Source organism: Salvelinus sp. IW2-2015, linkage group LG32 (assembly GCF_002910315.2).
Source record: "Salvelinus sp. IW2-2015 linkage group LG32, ASM291031v2, whole genome shotgun sequence".
NCBI classification, from domain to species: Eukaryota; Metazoa; Chordata; class Actinopteri; order Salmoniformes; family Salmonidae; genus Salvelinus; species Salvelinus sp. IW2-2015.
The window spans coordinates 38108122-38127367 of record NC_036871.1 but is presented as its reverse complement, the minus strand read 5'-3'; the positions used below and the strand labels follow the sequence as shown (position 1 = coordinate 38127367).

The 19246-nt window shown below is 42.5% G+C and overlaps 1 pseudogene; it reads right to left on the bottom strand.

The window, feature by feature from the left end:
- The window catches only part of LOC111956817 (signal peptide peptidase-like 2B), a 33537-nt pseudogene extending 18911 nt beyond the window's left edge, over positions 1-14626 (bottom strand).
- Between the last annotated feature and the right edge of the window lie 4620 nt (positions 14627-19246).

The window sequence follows — 19246 nt, the reverse complement described above, 5'->3', positions numbered from 1 at the left end:
CCACATAAGTTTGGGTGAATTTTGGCCCATTCCTCCTGACACAGCTGGTGTAACTCAAATCAAATCAAGTTTATTTTATATAGCCCTTCGTACATCAGCTAATATCTTGAAGTGCTGTACAGACACCTAGCCTAAAACCCAAATAGCAAGCAATGCAGGTGTAGAAGCACGGTGGCTAGGAAAAACTCCCTAGAAAGGCCAAAACCTAGGAAGAAACCTAGAGAGGAACCAGGCTATGAGGGGTGGCCAGTCCTCTTCCGGCTGTGCTGGGTGGAGATTATAACAGAACTATGCCAAGATGTTCAAAATGTTCATAAGTGACAAGCATGGTCAAATAATAATCATGAATAATTTTCAGTTGGCTTTTCAAGCCGATCATTAAGAGTTGAATAGCAGGTCCGGGACAGGTGGCGGTTCCAAACCGCAGGCAGAACAGTTGAAACTGGAATAGCAGCAAGGCCAGGTGGACTGGGGACAGCAAGGAGCCACCACGCCCCGGCAGTCCCGACGCACGGTCCCAGGGCTCAGGTCCTCCGAGAGAGAGAAAAAGAGAGAGAAGGAGAGAATTAGAGAGAGCCAAGATTCAAAATGTTCATAAATGACAAGCATGGTCAAATAAATAATCAGGAATAAATGTCAGTTGGCTTTTCATAGCCGATCATTAAGAATTGAAAACAGCAGGTCTGGGACAGGGAGGGTTCCATAACCGCAGCAGGAACAGTTGAAACTGGAATAGCAGCAGGGCCAGGCGGACTGGGGACAGCAAGGAGCCATCATGCCCGGTAGTCCTGACGTATGGTCCTAGGGCTCCGGTCCTCCGAGAGAGAGAAAGAAAGAGAGAAGGAGAGAATAGAGAGAGCCAAGATTTCTAAATGTTCATAAATGACAAGCATGGTCAAATAATAATCAGGAATAAAAGTCAGTTGGCTTTTCATAGCCGATCATTAAGAGTTGAACAGGTAGGGGTTCCATAACAGCAGGCAGAAACAGTTGAAACTGGACAGCAGCAAGGCCAGGGGACTGGGGACAGCAAGGAGTCATCATGCCCGGTTTGCCCTGAAGCTTGTGGAAGGCTACCAGAAATGTTTGACCCAAGTTAAACAATTTAAAGGGAATGCTACCAAATACTAATTGAGTGTATGTAAACTTCTGACCCACTGGGATTGTGATGAAAGAAATAAACACTCAAATAAATCATTCTCTCAACTATTATTCTGACATTTCACATTCTTAAAATAAAGTTGTGATCCTAACTGACCTAAAACAGGGATTTTTTCTAAGATTTGTGAAAAWCTGAGTTTATATGTATTTGGCTAAGGTGTATGTAAACTTCAGACTTCAACTGTACATATAGAATCATACAGACTATAGAATTATAGRATCTCTATACTGGTGGGCTCCCGAGTGGCGCAGCAGTCTAAGGCACTGCATCTCAGTGCTAGAGGCGTCATTACAGACACCCTGATTCGAATCCAGGCTCTATCACAACCGGCTGTGATTGGGAATCCCATATGGAGGCACACAATTGGCCCAGCGTCGTCCGGGTTTGGCCGGTGTAGGACGTCATTGTWCATAAGAATTTGTTCTTAACTGACTTRCCTAGTTAAATAAAATAAAAATTAGGSGAATAGGCCTGGCATTAAAATGGTGTATGCACCTTAAACGTGGGCAGTCTGATAGTCTTGAGCATGTAGAGACAGAAGGCTATGCCCAGGGCGTCTTGTAACACCCACGCCCACCTAGGAGAGAACACAGCAGATGGCAGGAACAACAGTTAGCCAGCACAAACAAAATGCCTCAAGTAGCAATGCAAATATCACAGTACAGCTATATGGACACTCAGTCACTATGGTACTTTTTAATGGTGAGTTTACAAACATAGATTTGAAACTTGTATCTCATTATGGTGAAATAAGTATAGCCAGTTATAACTGTAATGGCCTAGCAGATAATAAGAAAAGAMGATCAGTATTTACCTGGCTGAAAGAGAAGGAATATAATATCTATTGTTTACAGGAAACTCAATCAACAATTTTAGATGCAGTTGCGTAGAAAACGGACARACGGACGGGGGTGAAATATACTTCTCCCATGGGCAAAGAAATTCAAAAGAGGTGATGATATTAATTAACATTCATTTTGATCTAAATGTGCAAATTGTCCAAACAGATCCTCAAGGTAGATGGATGATTTTAAATATGTTATTGGAMAATAAACAGATATGGCGCATTAACCTATACAGTCCGAATAATGATGATTCACGCTTCTTTGAAAAAATATATATATACTGTTAAAGGTCCCCAAAGCACACACATCCCTGGGTCGCTTGTCTTTTCAGTTTGCTGCAGCTAGCGACTGGAACGAGATGCAGCAAACACAACTTTTCATTCAAAGACTCAATCATGGACACGCTTACTGACATTTGTGGCTGTTTCCTGTGATGTATTGTTGTCCTCTACCTTCTTGCCCTTTGTGCTGTTGTCTGTGCCCAATAATGTTTGTACCCTGTTTWATGCTGCTACCATGTTGTGYTGCTACCATGTTGTTATCATGTGGTTTTGCTACCATGCTGGGTTGTCATGTGTTGCTGCTTTGCTATGTTGTTGTCTTAGGTCTGTCTTTATGTAGTGTTGTGTTGTCTCTCTTGTCATGTGTGTTTTGTCCTATATTTAGTGATTCTGGTTAGTGATTTATTTAGAATTCAAGGCACACTTAACCAGCATGGCTACCACAGCATTCTGCAGCGATACGCCATCCCATCTGGTTTGCGCTTAGTGTGACTATCATTTGTTTTTCAACAGGAAAATGACCCAACACACCTCCAGGCTGTGTAAGGGCTATTTGACCAAGATGGAGAGTGATGGAGTGCTGCATCAGATGACCTGGCCTCACAAATCCCCCGACCTCAACCAAATTGATATGGTTTGGGATGAGTTGGACCTCAGAGTGAAGGAAAAGCAGCCAACAAGTGCTCAGCATATGTGGGAACTCCTTCAAGGTGAAGCTGGTTGAGAGAATACCAAGAGTGTTGGAAAAGCATTCCAGGTGAAGCTGGTTGAGAGAATGCCAAGTGTGCAAAGCTGTCATCAAGGCAAAGGTGGCTACTTTGAAGATCTCAAATATAAAATATATTTTGATTTGTTTAAACACTGTGTTGGTTACTACATGATTCCATATGTGTTATTTTATAGTTTTGATGTCTTCACTATTATTCTACAACGTAGAAAATAGTAAAAATAAAGAAAAACCCATGAATGAGTAGGTRTGTCCAAACCTTTGACTGGTACTGTATACCAAACCTTTTTTGATATACTCAGAGGACCATTATTAGCATGTTTTAACCACTCCTATATAAATGGTAGATTATCAGACACTCAACAAGAAGGTCTGATTTCATTATTACTGAAACAGGATCAAGGGGTATATATAAAGATCCAGTCCATTTAAAAAATTGGAGGCCTCTTACACTTCAGTGTTGTGATGCAAAAATTCTAGCAAAATGCATAGCGCATATAATTAAAAGGTATTGTCAGATATTATGATAAGTTTACTATATTACATATTGGGATCATAAAAAAATACAACTTTTACATTACCGTGTAGTTTACCAATAAAATGGTCTGACGGTGATGTGGACATACATATCCCGAAAGAAAGAAATGATCTCACTCCAATAAATTTGTATAGAAAGTTAGCAAAAATAGATAAGATCTTGCTTCCTTGGAAAGGAAGAGACCTGTCTATTTTTGGAGAAATCCCCCTGTTTAACTCTTCAGTCACATCTCAGTTTAATGTTGTTGCTCATTAGTTTACTCCCGTTAGGGGAGGGGTGGCAAGGTTAGTTGAAAATGTTTTAAAATGTTTAAATCTTTTTTTAAAGAAATTTATGTATGTATATATACATAAAAAATATATATGGGGGATTGAAAATGATGCAGACAATTACATTGATGGAGGCTACAATCTATCTGCAATATTAAAGCTGATCTACCACCAAAAAAATGAAACGCCTCAGGAAGAGTATGTTAGCTACAGAGCTGAAACCTGATGCTTAAGCATTCATTAGATCTGGGCGCTAAAGGCTCAAGCCAGTCTTCAGGTCTCAGGCAACATTACTCATCCCTCTAGCGTAGACAACCAATAAGATGGTTGTAAGATTCCAGGAATCAGGAAGGAATAAGCAGGAAATCCGGAAATCCTCTAACCGGGATTTATGGAAAACCTGGGAATTTTGTAGAAGTTACTTTCAAAATATTCCGGAATTTTTGGAATTCTAATACTCACTGGTCTTCGTTGCGGAACACGCCCCAGGTGACGCTGACTCCGATGCAGAAGGCTGACAGCAACAGCATGCGGACCTGAGGCCTCTTGTGGCAGTAAGGCAAGTTGTTCTCTGGGATCCTGCATACACACACACCAGGAAGAAGTTGAAAAAATACTACAATAGATGGAGAAGAGTCAACTATTTGCATTGATTCAATTTCTGTTTTATTTTTTGGGGTTGATTGTGTAATCCTCTTGTGATTTGTGTTGTTGTTAGGTTGATGGTGGACTACTTCCTGGTGATTATGACCAGTTTTTTTTTAGGTTGATTGTGGACTACTTCCTGGTGATTATGAACAGATCTTTGTTAGCTTGATTGTGGACTACTTCCTGGTGATTATGAACAGATATTTGTTAGGTTGATGGTAAGTCTCTCACCTGCACTTCCCGAAGGGGAGTCTCCTAACAAAGGGCCACAGACAGCTGTACAGGCCAACAGACGAGGCCAGGCAGAATATCCCAATGATCATATAAACTACACAGACAGAGAGGATAGAATACCACAATGATCATAGACACTACACAGACAGAGAGGATAGAATACAACAATGATCATAGACACTACACAGACAGAGATAAGTGAATGTAGACCAGTGAGAAAGTCAGAGAGACCGGTAAAGGCAGAGAGACTGGTAAAGGCGGAGAGACAGGTAAAGGCAGAGAGACAGGTAAAGGCGGAGAGACAGGTAAAGTGAGGATGGAGTGAGAAGCCAATAGGTAGCTACAGATAGAAAATGCAGAGAAAGGTAAAGAGACAGGTAGAGATGGGTACAGGTGTATATACAGGTGGTCATAGACTAGATTAAGAGACAGGTATAGACAGGTCAGAGCTGGGTACAGGTGTATATACAGGTGGTCATAGACTAGATTAAGAGACAGGTATAAGACGTACAGACAGTAGAGATGGATACAGATGTATATACAGGTGGTCAATAGACTAGATAGAGACAGGTATAGACAGGTAGAGACAGGTATAGACAGGTACAGACAGGTAGAGATGGGTAAGGTTTATTCCAGGTGGCATAGACTAGATTAAGAGACAGGAATAGACAGGTAGAGACGATATAGACAGGTAGAGATGGGTACAGGTGTATATAAGGTGGCATAGACTAGATTAAGATACAGGAATGCAGGTAGAGCACAGGTAAGACAGGTAGAGACAGGTATAGGACAGGTGGAGGATGGTACAGGTGTATATACAGGTGGTCATAGACTAGATTAAGATACAGAATACAGGTAGAACAGGTGAGACGGGTACAGTGTATATACAGGTGGTCATAGACTAGATTAAGAGACAGGTATAGACAGGTAGGTAGAGAAAATGGGTACAGGTGGTCATAGACTAGATTAAGAGACAGGTCGAGACAGTAGAGACAAGAAGACAATATAGACAGGTATATGAGCAGTATGAGGACAGGTAGACGTAGAGACGGGTAGAGACGGGTATAGACAGGTATATATCCAGGTCGTACCCAGTTGGTCGTAGAAGAAGTAGAGCAGCACCAGCATGAGCAGCACATGACAACGAACACAGAATCATGATGGGCGTCACGTCCACAGTCTCCTCGTCCTGCTTCTCCACGCTGTCATCACGCTTGTGCTTCAGGTAACGCCTGCAGACAGAGGGACACCACACGTGAGGGAGGAGGACGCCCCTGGAGACTATCGTCGTAACAGACCCCTCTCCATCCTGAGGCAACTGGTCTTCACCCTAAAGCTAGAGCCCCTCTCCAGGTAGAAGATCTAAGATCAGCTGTAATACCTCCCCAAATCCGGGGAGACTTTAACTGTAGGATGAAGACAAGTTGCTTCAGGATGAAAGAGGGGTCTGTTACAGACAGTGGGAGGTTAAAGGGGGGGGGGGGGTGATGCACAGACCGGTTTGGATTTTTTTAAATGTACCTTGTATAACAGTATTTAAATGTTTGGTTTGTTAAATGTTTACGCTTCTCCGCCGTGTTTAATAATGTCCGTTTTATGGTTTACTCCATTCGCTATGTGTCGTCGCTCTCCGTCCCCCCCATCCCCCCCCCCCGTCACTCAAGAGAGCAGTCCTTTATACCTCAGTAGCTAGGTTCCATCCAATTGGCGACAGATTTTGTGGCGAATATTCTAATATCTGCATATTTTCCCACCGGTGGTGTGTTCCACCAAACAGACTTGTCGTGGATAAAATCAGTGTGTGATGACTAGTGCAGTTAGTCTCAAACTGTGGGCGCGATGGATTGGCAGGCGGGCGCGGGGCTGATGAGGCACTACCCAATTTACTCTTGAAAGTTTGTAATAGTGCGGCACAAGGTGCAATTCTTCATTGGGTAGCGCATCATCAGTTCTCTCTTGTCATGTCAGTCATTGTAGACCTTAGAGAGATATTTATAGGTCCATGCAGGTCCATATAGAGAAGTTTCGGGTCGAAAGGTCCGGATCAATACCCATGTCAGCTAACGCTTTTTAGACCTAGATATTGTTGTAATTTCTTGTCACTCAAATATCACATGAATAAATATTAGACATGGCAAAATGTTAGAATTGCTGGAAATAAGCTTTAAAACCTGCAAAATGTTCTCTCCACCAGCCAGAGGGTGTGAACAGTTTGAGTCATGAACAGTGCTGTGCCCATAGAAATAGAAATAGCATGCACGCGATGCTGGAAGGAGGCCTGAGTGAAAAGGTTGGAACCCCTGACGTCATGCATCAAAATGTACTTTTTCACTTAACTTTTCAAGTACCGAATAAAAAATCTATAGTTCAATGTGTTTATATCAAATTTTCAACTCTACAGATAGTTTGTCACAAAAAGAGTTGTGTAAATAGTAAATGTGTCTACTCTGGCGGGACACTTGCTCTCGAGCCAAACGCTCAAAGATACAATGCGGGTAGGCTAGTATATATAATGAGACTTTTATGGATTAGAGAAATAATATTGTTATTGTTCAAACGGCAGTCAAGCATCGATCATCATATCACTCAGACCCTTATATTTATTGGAAAGGAGCGTCAAAATCACTGTGACACTTTCATCACCATTTTTCATTGTAAATTCATCATAAATTATTTAATCTGTAGCCTAATAAACTGCATGGTTTCCAAAGTCGTAGTGGAAGGACCACACACCATATCATCGCGTGACTACGTTTATTTTGATATGATGGTTATTATATCAATATTTGCGCATCAAGGCGTTTCCACCGCCATTTCTCACATAATTCATTTTACAGACACAAAAAGATCCCACCACGTCATACAAACAAATGATCTATCGGCATTTATTAAATTGTGCCGAAACTTCCTGTTTTCAATACAGCTGTCGTGATTTTTTAAAATTGATACAGTATGACTTTACAGGCTTAAAATCTGTGGATGGAAACGTGGTTATTGGCTATCAAAAGTAACAACAACTACTTGCAGTGACAGTCTGCATGTTGGTCACAACRATGCTGCTTTCCACTTTGCATCTTAATATAAATCCACAAGTGTTCTATAATTACACTATTAGTGTGTGTATCTTACTGTGATTTTATCTTTTCTTAGCAAGTTGTGGCTAAAATAAATGGTGTTAGCTAATGCTAATCGCTAGTTAGCTGGCTAGCTAAATGTACTTATTCAGAGCAAACGTATCTAGCTAGCTAATACAGCTTGATACCAGTGCTGTTGTTGGCCTAGATCAGCATGTTGTTTGTGCAATGGTACGGTATATTCTAAATCAGAGAGGAATAGGCGAAGCATGAATATTTTCACTCCATCAAAGCTACAGTAAGAGAACACATTTAATGTAACATGATTTAGGGTCCACTGGGAAACACTGACCAACACTTTGATACCTACAGTGCCATAACAACCCCTCCCTTGCTTTTTCATTCGTCGTCATGTCAAACGTTGTATTCAAAGTGCCCACTAAATTACAACTTTTCGTTGAAGTTTCATTGAACAGTATAAAACAATCAGAATGGACAAAGCCCCCATTGAAATCACTTATAATGTATGTGTTGCCACCCTAGGGTCATGAGCTACTCATAAAGCATATTTAGAACTTTATTATTTTTATTATTCAAAAACCTCAAATACCGTAAATAATATTGTGATATGATGTTTTGGCCATATCGCCCAGCCCTTACCGAACTGACCTGTGCTCAGTATCTAGACTAGAGGCAACTTCACTCTAGCCCCGCTCTCTCTACCCTGCCCAAAGCACTCTCTTTTCCCCAGAGATGATAACCCTTGATAATTWAACCCACGGTCTAAAATAAGCCACTACTATGTGGCCTTGTAAGACTCCCCCTYCCACACTAGCTCTCATTGTAGTCTCAGACCACGCTGCTATCCACACATGTCTGTTGGAGTGGCCTATGGTTGTCTAGCTGTCTAAGCCGTTGCCTCCGGATCACATATACCACTGCAGCGTGGATTCGAATCTGGCCCCTGACAATTTAGCAAACTCTCTCCATCTTTTGTGTCTATCTCTGTCCTACCAAAAAAACTAAAAGTCAGGTGTCCTTTCGTGAGGGACCACTTTTTATTGTCTGTCAGACTTTCTTGTGTCCTTACTCTACTCCCACCATACCCTACAACTACCAGAGCTTACTTTTGATTGTCCTTGCTCTACTCTATCACACCACCACCTACTACACTACTAACTACTACTTATACTATTACCACTACTATCACCACCACCACCACTCTACTACTATTCACCACCACTACTATAACTACTATACCCACTACTATTCACCACACCACTACTACTATCACCACCACTATACTACTATCACACCAACACTACTACTATCACCACCACCACCTACTACTACTATCCCCACCACTACTACTAACACTACCACTACTACTACATACCATCACCACCACTACTACTACACTATCACCACCACTACTACTACTCTATCCACACTCTATCACAACCACCAACTACTATACTATCACCACACTACTACTCATCACTACTACTTAGCACTACTACTACTATCACAACCACCACTACTACTAACTATCATCACCACCACTACTACTACTACTATCAATACCACCACTCACTACTAATCACCACCACTACTACTACTATCTACCCACCACACACTACTACTACACTATCACCACCACTTACTACTACTATACCACAACTACTATACTACTATCACCACCACTACTTACTACTACTCATATCACCACACACTACTACTACTACCATCACCACACCACTATACTACAACTACTATCACCACCACCACTACTACTACTACACACACCACCACTACTGACTACCTATACACCACCACTACTAACTACCTATCACCACACCAACTACTATCACATACACCACTACTACTACTACTATTGTCACCACCCACTACTATCACCACACTACTACTACATCACCATCCACACGACTACTATCACACCACCACTACTACTCTACTACCCACCCTACTACTACTACTAGATCACCACCCACTACTACTACTACTCCACTACTACTACTATCACCACCAACTACTATACTATCACAACCACCACATACTATACTAGACACCACCACTACTATCACCACCCACTACTATCACCACCACTACACTTACCACTACTATGCACTCACCTACTCTACTATCACCACCACTACTACTACTACTACTATCCCAACCACCACTACTACTACCTACTATCACCACCACTACTACTACTACTACCACCACTATACTACTACTACTTACTACACACCACCACTACTACACTATCTACCATCACCACCACCACTACACTATCACCACCACTATCACTACTTAACCACCACTACTACTACTACCATCACCACCACTACTACTACATCACCACCAACTACTACTACTACTATCACCACCACTACTACTACTACTCATCACCACCACCACTTACTACTTTACCATCACCACCACCACTACTACTAATCACCACCACCACTACTACTACTATCACACCACTACTATACTACTTCACCACCACTACTACTACTATCACCGACACCACTACTACTATCACCATCACCACTACTACTACTACTATCCACCACCACTCACTACTATCACCACCACTACCTACTACTATACCAACTACTTACGACTATCACCACCACTGACTACTTACTACTACAATCACCACCACTACTACTACTACTATCACCACCACTACTACTACATCACCACCAACTACTACTACTATCACACTACTACTACTACTACCATCACCCCACTACTACTACTACTATCACCACCACTACTAACTACTACTACCACTACTATCACCACCACTACTACTATCACCACCACTCTACTACTTACTCTACTATCCCACACTCATCCTACTCATCACCACCACTATACTATACTACCACCACTACTACTACTACTACTACTATTCACAACCACCACTACTACTACTACTACTACTACCATCCACCACCACCCACTACTACTACTACTACCACCCACTACTATACTACATCACCACCACTACTACTACTATCACCACAACTACTACTACTATCACCACAACTACTAACTACTACTATCACCACCACTACTACTACTTACTACTTCACCACAACTACTACACTACTATCACCACCACTACTACTTACTACTCTCACCACCACCACTCACTACTACTATCACACCACCACCACCACTACTACTACCATCACACCACCACTACTACTACCATCCCACCACCACTACTACTACTATCACCACCACTACTACATACTATCACACACCACTACTACTATCACCATCACCACTACTACTACTACTATCACACCACCACTACTATCACCACCACTACTACTACTATCACCAACCACATACTACTATCACACCACTACTACTACTACTACCATCACCACCACTACACTAACTACTATCACCACCACTACTATCTACTTATCACCACCAACTATCTACTACTATCACACCACTACTACTACTACTACCATCACCACCACTTACTACTACTACTATCACCACCACTTACTACTACTATCACCACCACTACTACTACTATCACCACCACTACTACTACTACTACTAATCACCATCACCACTTCAGTACTACTATCACCACCACTACTAGTACTACTATCACCACCACCACTACCACTACTACCACCACCACCACCAGTACTACTAGTACTGCTACTACCACCACTACCACCTCCTCCACTACTACCACCTCCTCCACTACTACCACTCCTCCACTACACCACCACCACTATTACCACCACCACCAGTACTACTACTACTACCCCACCACTATACCACCACCATACACTTACTTCTTGATGGTCCTTGCTGCCGGCCCAGTACCCTCCGATGGCCACCGTCCCAACAGCCATGAGGAAGATGATGACCATGTTGTAGTCCAGGACGGGCTCCTTGGGCGCGTACATGGCCACATCTCTGCCCTGCCCAAACATCTGCAGGGGACAGGAAACACAGCATTTGGGTAAATTGACTAATTCATTGATTTGTTGATCTTTGTTAGTAATGTTACAAACATCAAGTTTTTTTTGAACAGGGTCTCGTTTCATGAGGGTGGCAGATATATATGTCACGAATAGAGGTGCTGACATGATTCCTATAGCCTCAATACTTACGCCACACGTCAGAGAGGCATCTCTGGTTCTATATAATATATCTCTATCTAATAAACACAGGGGGCGCGTTCTGGATAGAAGAGCTGACATGATTACTTAGTTTGTAATCAATACTTATACTACACGTCAGAGAGGCATCTCTGTTCTATATGATATAGTTCTGAATGTTCCACAGCGTATCGTGTGTCCTACTGAACAGTGTGGTTGTAACGGTTGCAAAATTCCAGTAACGTTTCCCAAACTCCCAGGTAGTCCAGAAATCCTCTTGGAAGATTCTGGAATTCCTGCTTATTCATTATTTTTTCCCGATAATCTTCTAACGGGGTTTTCAGGAAAAGCTGGGAATTTGGGGAAAGTTACCGGAATTTTATAAGATGTTGGTCTCTCCTCTGCTCTCACCTTCCTAATGTCCAACATGTCAGTGTAGCTAAGCAGTGCCACAGGGATGTCAATCTCCTCATACTGACTCTTGTTTCCTGCCGGTGGGGTCTGTGATAGGAAAAACAGAAATTAAAATAGGCAAACTCTGACTGTACAGAAAGTGTTTAGAAAATCTATATTCATACACTACAGCTGTAGGATCTTAATTTGATCACCCTGTTGCAGGATAACTTTCCTACAATGCAGGAAATGTAAAACATTTGAGGTTTAAAAACGCTTCTGAAGTTTCAGACTTGATTTTCCTTTATAAAACATTTATTAATCCCTACAATAATGTCCATAAATTATAATCCACATAATAATTCACATTTCCTGTTGCTGCAGGATTATTTTCCTGTTGTAGCAAACTGACTCAAATTAAGATCCTACACACGATGACCTACACTGTGTATACCAAACATTATGAACACCTTCCTATTATTGAGTTTTCCCTCAGAACCGGTGGAGGCTGCTGAGGGAAGGACGGCTCATAATAAATGGCTGGAACGGAGCAAATGGAATCAAACACATAGAAACCATGTGGATGGTGGACCATTCATGATACACACGGGAAACTGTTGCACGTTAAAAACTCAGCAGTGTTGCCGTTCTTGACACAAACTGGTGCGMCTGGCAGCTACTACCATAGCACGTTCAAAGACACTTAAATATTTTGTCTTGCCCTCGGAATGGCACGCATACATAATCCATGTCTCAATTGTCTCAAGGCTTAAAAATACTTCTTTAACCTGTCTCCTCCCCTTCATCTAAGCTGGTTGAAGTGGATATAACAAGTAACATCAATAAGGGATCATAGCTTTCACCTGGATTCACCTGGTCAGTCTATGTCATGGAAAGAGCAGGTGTCCTTAATGTTTTCTACACTCAGTGTATATAACCTGTTTACGACAGGTGTGTTCCAATGCTCTTACTCTGCTTCTTTCCTTCCGAGCCTTTTACAACAGCACTAGTGAAGATAAGAGGGAACAGGAGAGATGGCTAAAGTACATAGACAGGTCTGGGACCACCAGGCTAATATGGTAGGACATAGGCTGGTAAGAGTCAAGTTGTCTTTGATATGAATTATATGGGTTGACTCTTTACCAGTCTGTCTTTGCTGACGATGAGCAGGCCTTTAGCTCCATTGAGCTGGGCCAGGCGGACCTTCTCGTAGAAGGTGCAGTTCCCCCGCATCACCATGGGGATACGATTGGGGAAGCCACCATCGGGGACGTCTGATGGGAAACACAGGACTGACGGTGTCAGGTCATAGATCTCCAGACGAGACTAGTGGAGGCATAAAGGAGGATTGGTTAATAATGGGTCCTCTCTGAATGTTTCATCATGTGCACACACCACACATCAGCATTCTGATGAACTTGTCACGGCAGCCGTATTTCAAGAGTATCGGCCAGAGAGCACACACACACACACACACAAATACCTTTGTCAGACATCTCTCAAGAAGTGACAATGACAGCCGTTTACTCCACTTACTGCTTTGTTGAGGTCCCGAGGTAGACGAGCCCAYTGGGAGTTGAAGAAGATGCAGTAATCCTTTCCTTTGACCTGGCCCTTGTCACTGAAATGGGCCATCCCATATTCCCCCACAACCTGGAAAGAGAGAATGAACGTGTATAATAGGTAAAGCCTAAGTGCCTCGAAGAGGGGTGAGAGCAATAGACAGAGATGTAACAGTGGCCAGAATAACTTGAGATATTTAATAGACTGGCTAACTGACTCTATCAGACTGTGCAGTACTACATCGTTCCACCAGCTAGTCAGCTTTACACTGATGCACAAGCTTTAACTAGACATTCCCAAAACTGACAATACCAGGGAGCACGATATTCATCTTAAACCACATTGACACATCAAAAAGGATCAAAGCCATGTTACAAAAGGATGTACAGAGGATGTTACTTGCAGATGGGCCCTATAACTACGACTATTCTCAGCGCCCTAATAGGTTGTGTTCTCCGCAAGCTAACAGTCATGTAGCATGCAGGCTAACTGTTAATTATCTCGACAACAAAATACAACAAGTACCGTTAAACGTTGGATCGGACACATGCGACTTGTTTTACAGATGAATGCCACATTATTTTTGGGTGAAAAGACATGCGACCATCTCACCTGTTTTAAGAGAAAATATGCCCAAACCAGGTTTAGCAAAGCCTTCATGATGCTTGCTTGTTGTCTCCCCATCAACCGCACTGCTCTGCTCTCCAGTGCGGTCACCATCTGTTTTCTCAGCTCTCGCCCACATTCTACAGTGCATTTGCCATTGGTTTATTTTGAACCAGCACTGAAGTACACGCATTATGATTGGTTTACATGATGTCAATCAAACATATCAATAAATTCCAGAGGTTTTCTGTCAGCTTCTATAATTTAGTGGTCAGCATACTAGATAACATAATTAGGCGGGTGCTTACATTTGTCCTATTTCACTCATGTACATGTGTGAATTGGAAATATATATTTTTTGTATATCCCACTCCCCGAGACTCACTTGGAGAGTGGGGTCAGAGCCAGGGATTAGCCATTATTGACCACGACCATGAAGCAGTTAGTGCCTTGCTCATGAGCACATCAGACTAGGTGAAAAAAGCCTCTTGGGGATTTGAACCAGCGACTTTTCGGTTACTGGACCAACGCTGGGGTTGCCAACTGTCCTGTATTAGCCGGGATGTCCCTTATATTGGGCTAAATTGGTTTGTCCCATACGGGACCTCCCTTGTCCCGTATATTCATCCAATCACAGTATAGCGTAAACGCGCCAAATTCCTGCAAAGCAATTTCTGTTGTTGTCCGGTCGGTTTGGCATATCAAGGAAATATCATGGATAAACCTGCAAAAAAAGAAAAGACTCTGCAGCTACAACAAACAATGGGAAGCAAAAAAAGACGTGGGTTATTAAGGCTGTCAGTGGTGACTGACGAAAGCTTTATGTACTTTATGCCGTCGGGAATTCTCAATAGGCCATGGAGGGGAGAATGATGTAACTCAGCCTGCATCCACAGAAATGCACAAGAAGGCCACGCTAACTAAAGGTGCTAGCAATATCGGTGCATTCTTCGTGAAAATAACAAAATCGCGGAAAGTGAAGCCTCGTATGTGTACCATACGGTTAAACACGGACTCCGCTACAACAGCACCGACTGTCTTGTTAAGCTCAAAGGTGCTTTGCTTCGTGACTCAAATGTTGGGAAGAAGATGCACTTGGGAGGAACGAAAGTGGGGATGATTACAGTGAATGTTTTAGGACCAAATACTGTGCCGGGATATTTTGGATGATCTGTCCCCGACCGAAGGCGAGCCCGTGTATTTCTCATTTGCCAGTGATGCCTCAAACAAGGGAAATAGAAACACGTTTCCATTGTGCGTGAGATATTTCTCTGATGGAGTGCAGCGCAAGTTATTTGACTTTTATGAAGACAATGATGAAACCGCAAATGGCATACATCAAGTTCTGATGAACTGTCTGGAAAAACATGAACTGGATATAAGACACATCACAGCCTATGCAGCAGATAATGCCAATGTCAACTTTGGAAAACACCTCTCCGTTTACCAGTTATTGAGCAGTGCCAACAATCGCATTCTGAAAGCTAATTGCCCAGCTCACATAACTCATGCCTGCGAGCCACTAAGTTGCCTTGCTAGCTAAACTTGTGATTTACAATATATATATATATTTTTTATTATGAACACAACAAATACAAAAAAACTGAAATATACAAACAAGAGTACTTTAAAAATATATATATATTTCACATTTTATTTAACCAGGTAGGCAAGTTGAGAACAAGTTCTCATTTACAATTGCGACCTGGCCAAGATAAAGCAAAGCAGTTCGACACATACAACAACACAGAGTTACACATGGAGTAAAACAAACATACAGTCAATAATACAGTAGAACAATAAATATATTTGCTCATATTGTATATGAGGTGAGATAAGGGAGGTAAAGGCAAAAAAAAGCCATGGTGGCGAAGTAAATACAATATAGCAAGTAAAACACTGGAATGGTAGATTTGCAGTGGAAGAATGTGCAAAGTAGAAATATAAATAATGGGGTGCAAAGGAGCAAAATAAATACAGTAAGGGAAGAGGTAGTTGTTTGGCCTAAATTATAGATGGGCTATGTACAGGTGCAGTAACCTGTGAGCTGCTCTGACAGCTGGTGCTTAAAGCTAGTGAGGGAGATAAGTGTTTCCAGTTTCAGACATTTTTGTAGTTCGTTCCAGTCATTGGCAGCAGAGAACTGGAAGGAGAGGTGGCCAAAGTAGAATTGGCTTTGGGGGTGACCAGAGAGATATACCTGCTGGAGCGCGTGTTACAGGTGGGTGCTGCTATGGTGACCAGCGAGCTGAGATAAGGAGGGACTTTACCTAGCAGGGGCTTGTAGATGACCTGGAGCCAGTGGGTTTGGCGACGAGTATGAAGCGAGGCCCAGCCAACGAGAGCGTACAGGTCGCAGTGGTGGGTAGTATATGGGGCTTTGGTGACAAAACGGATGGCACTGTGATAGACTGCATCCAATTTATTGAGTAGGGTATTGGAGGCTATTTTTTAAATGACATCGCCGAAGTCGAGGATCGGTAGGATGGTCAGTTTTACGAGGGTATGTTTGGCAGCATGAGTGATGGATGCTTTGTTGCGAAATAGGAAGCCAATTCTAGATTTAACTTTGGATTGGAGATGTTTGATGTGAGTCTGGAAGGAGAGTTTACAGTCTAACCAGACACCTAGGTATTTGTAGTTGTCCACATATTCTAACTCAGAACCGTCCAGAGTAGTGATGCTGGACGGGCTGGCAGGTGCAGGCAGCGATCGGTTGAAGAGCATGCGTTTAGTTTTACTTGTATTTAAGAGCAGTTGGAGGCCACGGAAGGAGTGTTGTATGGCATTGAAGCTCGTCTGGAGGGTTGTTAACAGTGTCCAAAGAAGGGCCAGAAGTATACAGAATGGTGTCGCCTGCGTAGAGGTGGATCAGAGACTCACCAGCAGCAAGAGCGACATCATTGATGTATACAGAGAAGAGATTCGGCCCAAGATAAGTATTGCTTCTTATCGATGTCGGTTAAGATATCGTTTAGGACCTTGAGCGTGGCTGAGGTGCACCCATGACCAGCTCTGAAACCAGATTGCATAGCGGAGAAGGTGCGGTGGGATTCGAAATGGTCTGTAATCTGTTTGTTGACTTGGCTTTCGAAGACCTTAGAAAGGCAGGGTAGGATAGATATAGGTCTGTAGCAGTTTGGGTCAAGAGTGTCCCCCCCTTTGAAGAGGGGGATGACCGCAGCTGCTTTCCAATCTTTGGGAAGATTGAACAGGCTAGTAATATGGGTTGCAACAATTTCGGCAGATAATTTTAGAAGGAGAGGGTCCAGATTGTCTAGCCCGGCTGATTTGTAGGGGTCCAGATTTTGCAGCTCTTTCAGAACATCAGCTGACTGGATTTGGGAGAAGGAGAAATGGGGAAGGCTTGGGCGAGTTGCTGTGGGGGGTGCAGTGCTGTTGACCGGGGTAGGGGTAGCCAGGTGGAAAGCATGGCCAGCCGTAGAAAAATGCTTATTGAAATTCTCAATTATAGTGGATTTATCGGTGGTGACAGAGTTTCCTCAGTGCAGTGGGCAGCTGGGAGGAGGTGTTCTTATTCTCCATGGACTTTACAGTGTCCCAGAACTTTTTTGAGTTTGTGTTGCAGGAAGCAAATTTCTGCTTGAAAAAGATAGCCTTGGCTTTTCTAACTGCCTGTGTATATTGGTTTCTAACTTCCCTGAAAAGTTGCATATCACGGGGGCTGTTCGATGCTAATGCAGAACGCCACAGGATGTTTTTGTGTTGGTTAAGGGCAGTCAGGTCTGGAGAGAACCAAGGGCTATATCTGTTCCTGGTTCTAAATTTCTTGAATGGGGCATGCTTATTTAAGATGGTGAGGAAGGCATTTAAAAAAAATAACCAGGCATCCTCTACTGACGGGATGAGGTCAATATCCTTCCAGGATACCCGGGCCAGGTCGATTAGAAAGGCCTGCTCGCTGAAGTGTTTCAGGGAGCGTTTGACAGTGATGAGTGGAGGTCGTTTGACCGCTGACTCATTACGGATGCAGGCAATGAGGTAGTGATCGCTGAGATCTTGGTTGAAAACAGCAGAGGTGTAGTTAGAGGGCAAGTTGGTTAGGATGATATCTATGAGGGTGCCCGTGTTTACGACTTTGGGGTGGTACCTGGTAGGTTCATTGATAATTTGTGTGAGATTGAGGGCATCAAACTTAGATTGTAGGATGGCTGTGGTGTTAAGCATGTCCCAGTTTAGGTCACCTAGCAGCACGAGCTCTGAAGATAGATGGGGGGCAATCAGTTCACATATGGTGTCCAGAGCACAGCTGGGGGCAGAGGGTGGTCTATAGCAGGCGGCAACAGTGAGGGACTTGTTTTTAGAGAGGTGGATTTTTAAAAGTAGATGTTCAAATTGTTTGGGTACAGACCTGGATAGTAAACCTAACAGACAGGGGTATTACATATCAAGATTCATTTTCAATTTGTTAAATACTTTTATGGTATTGCTTTTTTACTGATCATTTCAAAATAATATTTAAATTCTATCTTAAATAATGTGAAGAGGGGTTTGTCCACTTCATTTTATGGACAAAGAATCTTCCATGAAAGATAAACAAATGAACAATGAAAGTTAAATCAGGGTCCATATAATTTGGATCACAATAAAACATAATATCAGAGTCTTTCAAATTAACATTAATAGTTTCTTTTAAAATAAAATCTAACTCACTCCAAAATCATTTGACATAAGAGCAGTTCCAAAATAAATGGTCAAGAGTTTCTGGGTCAT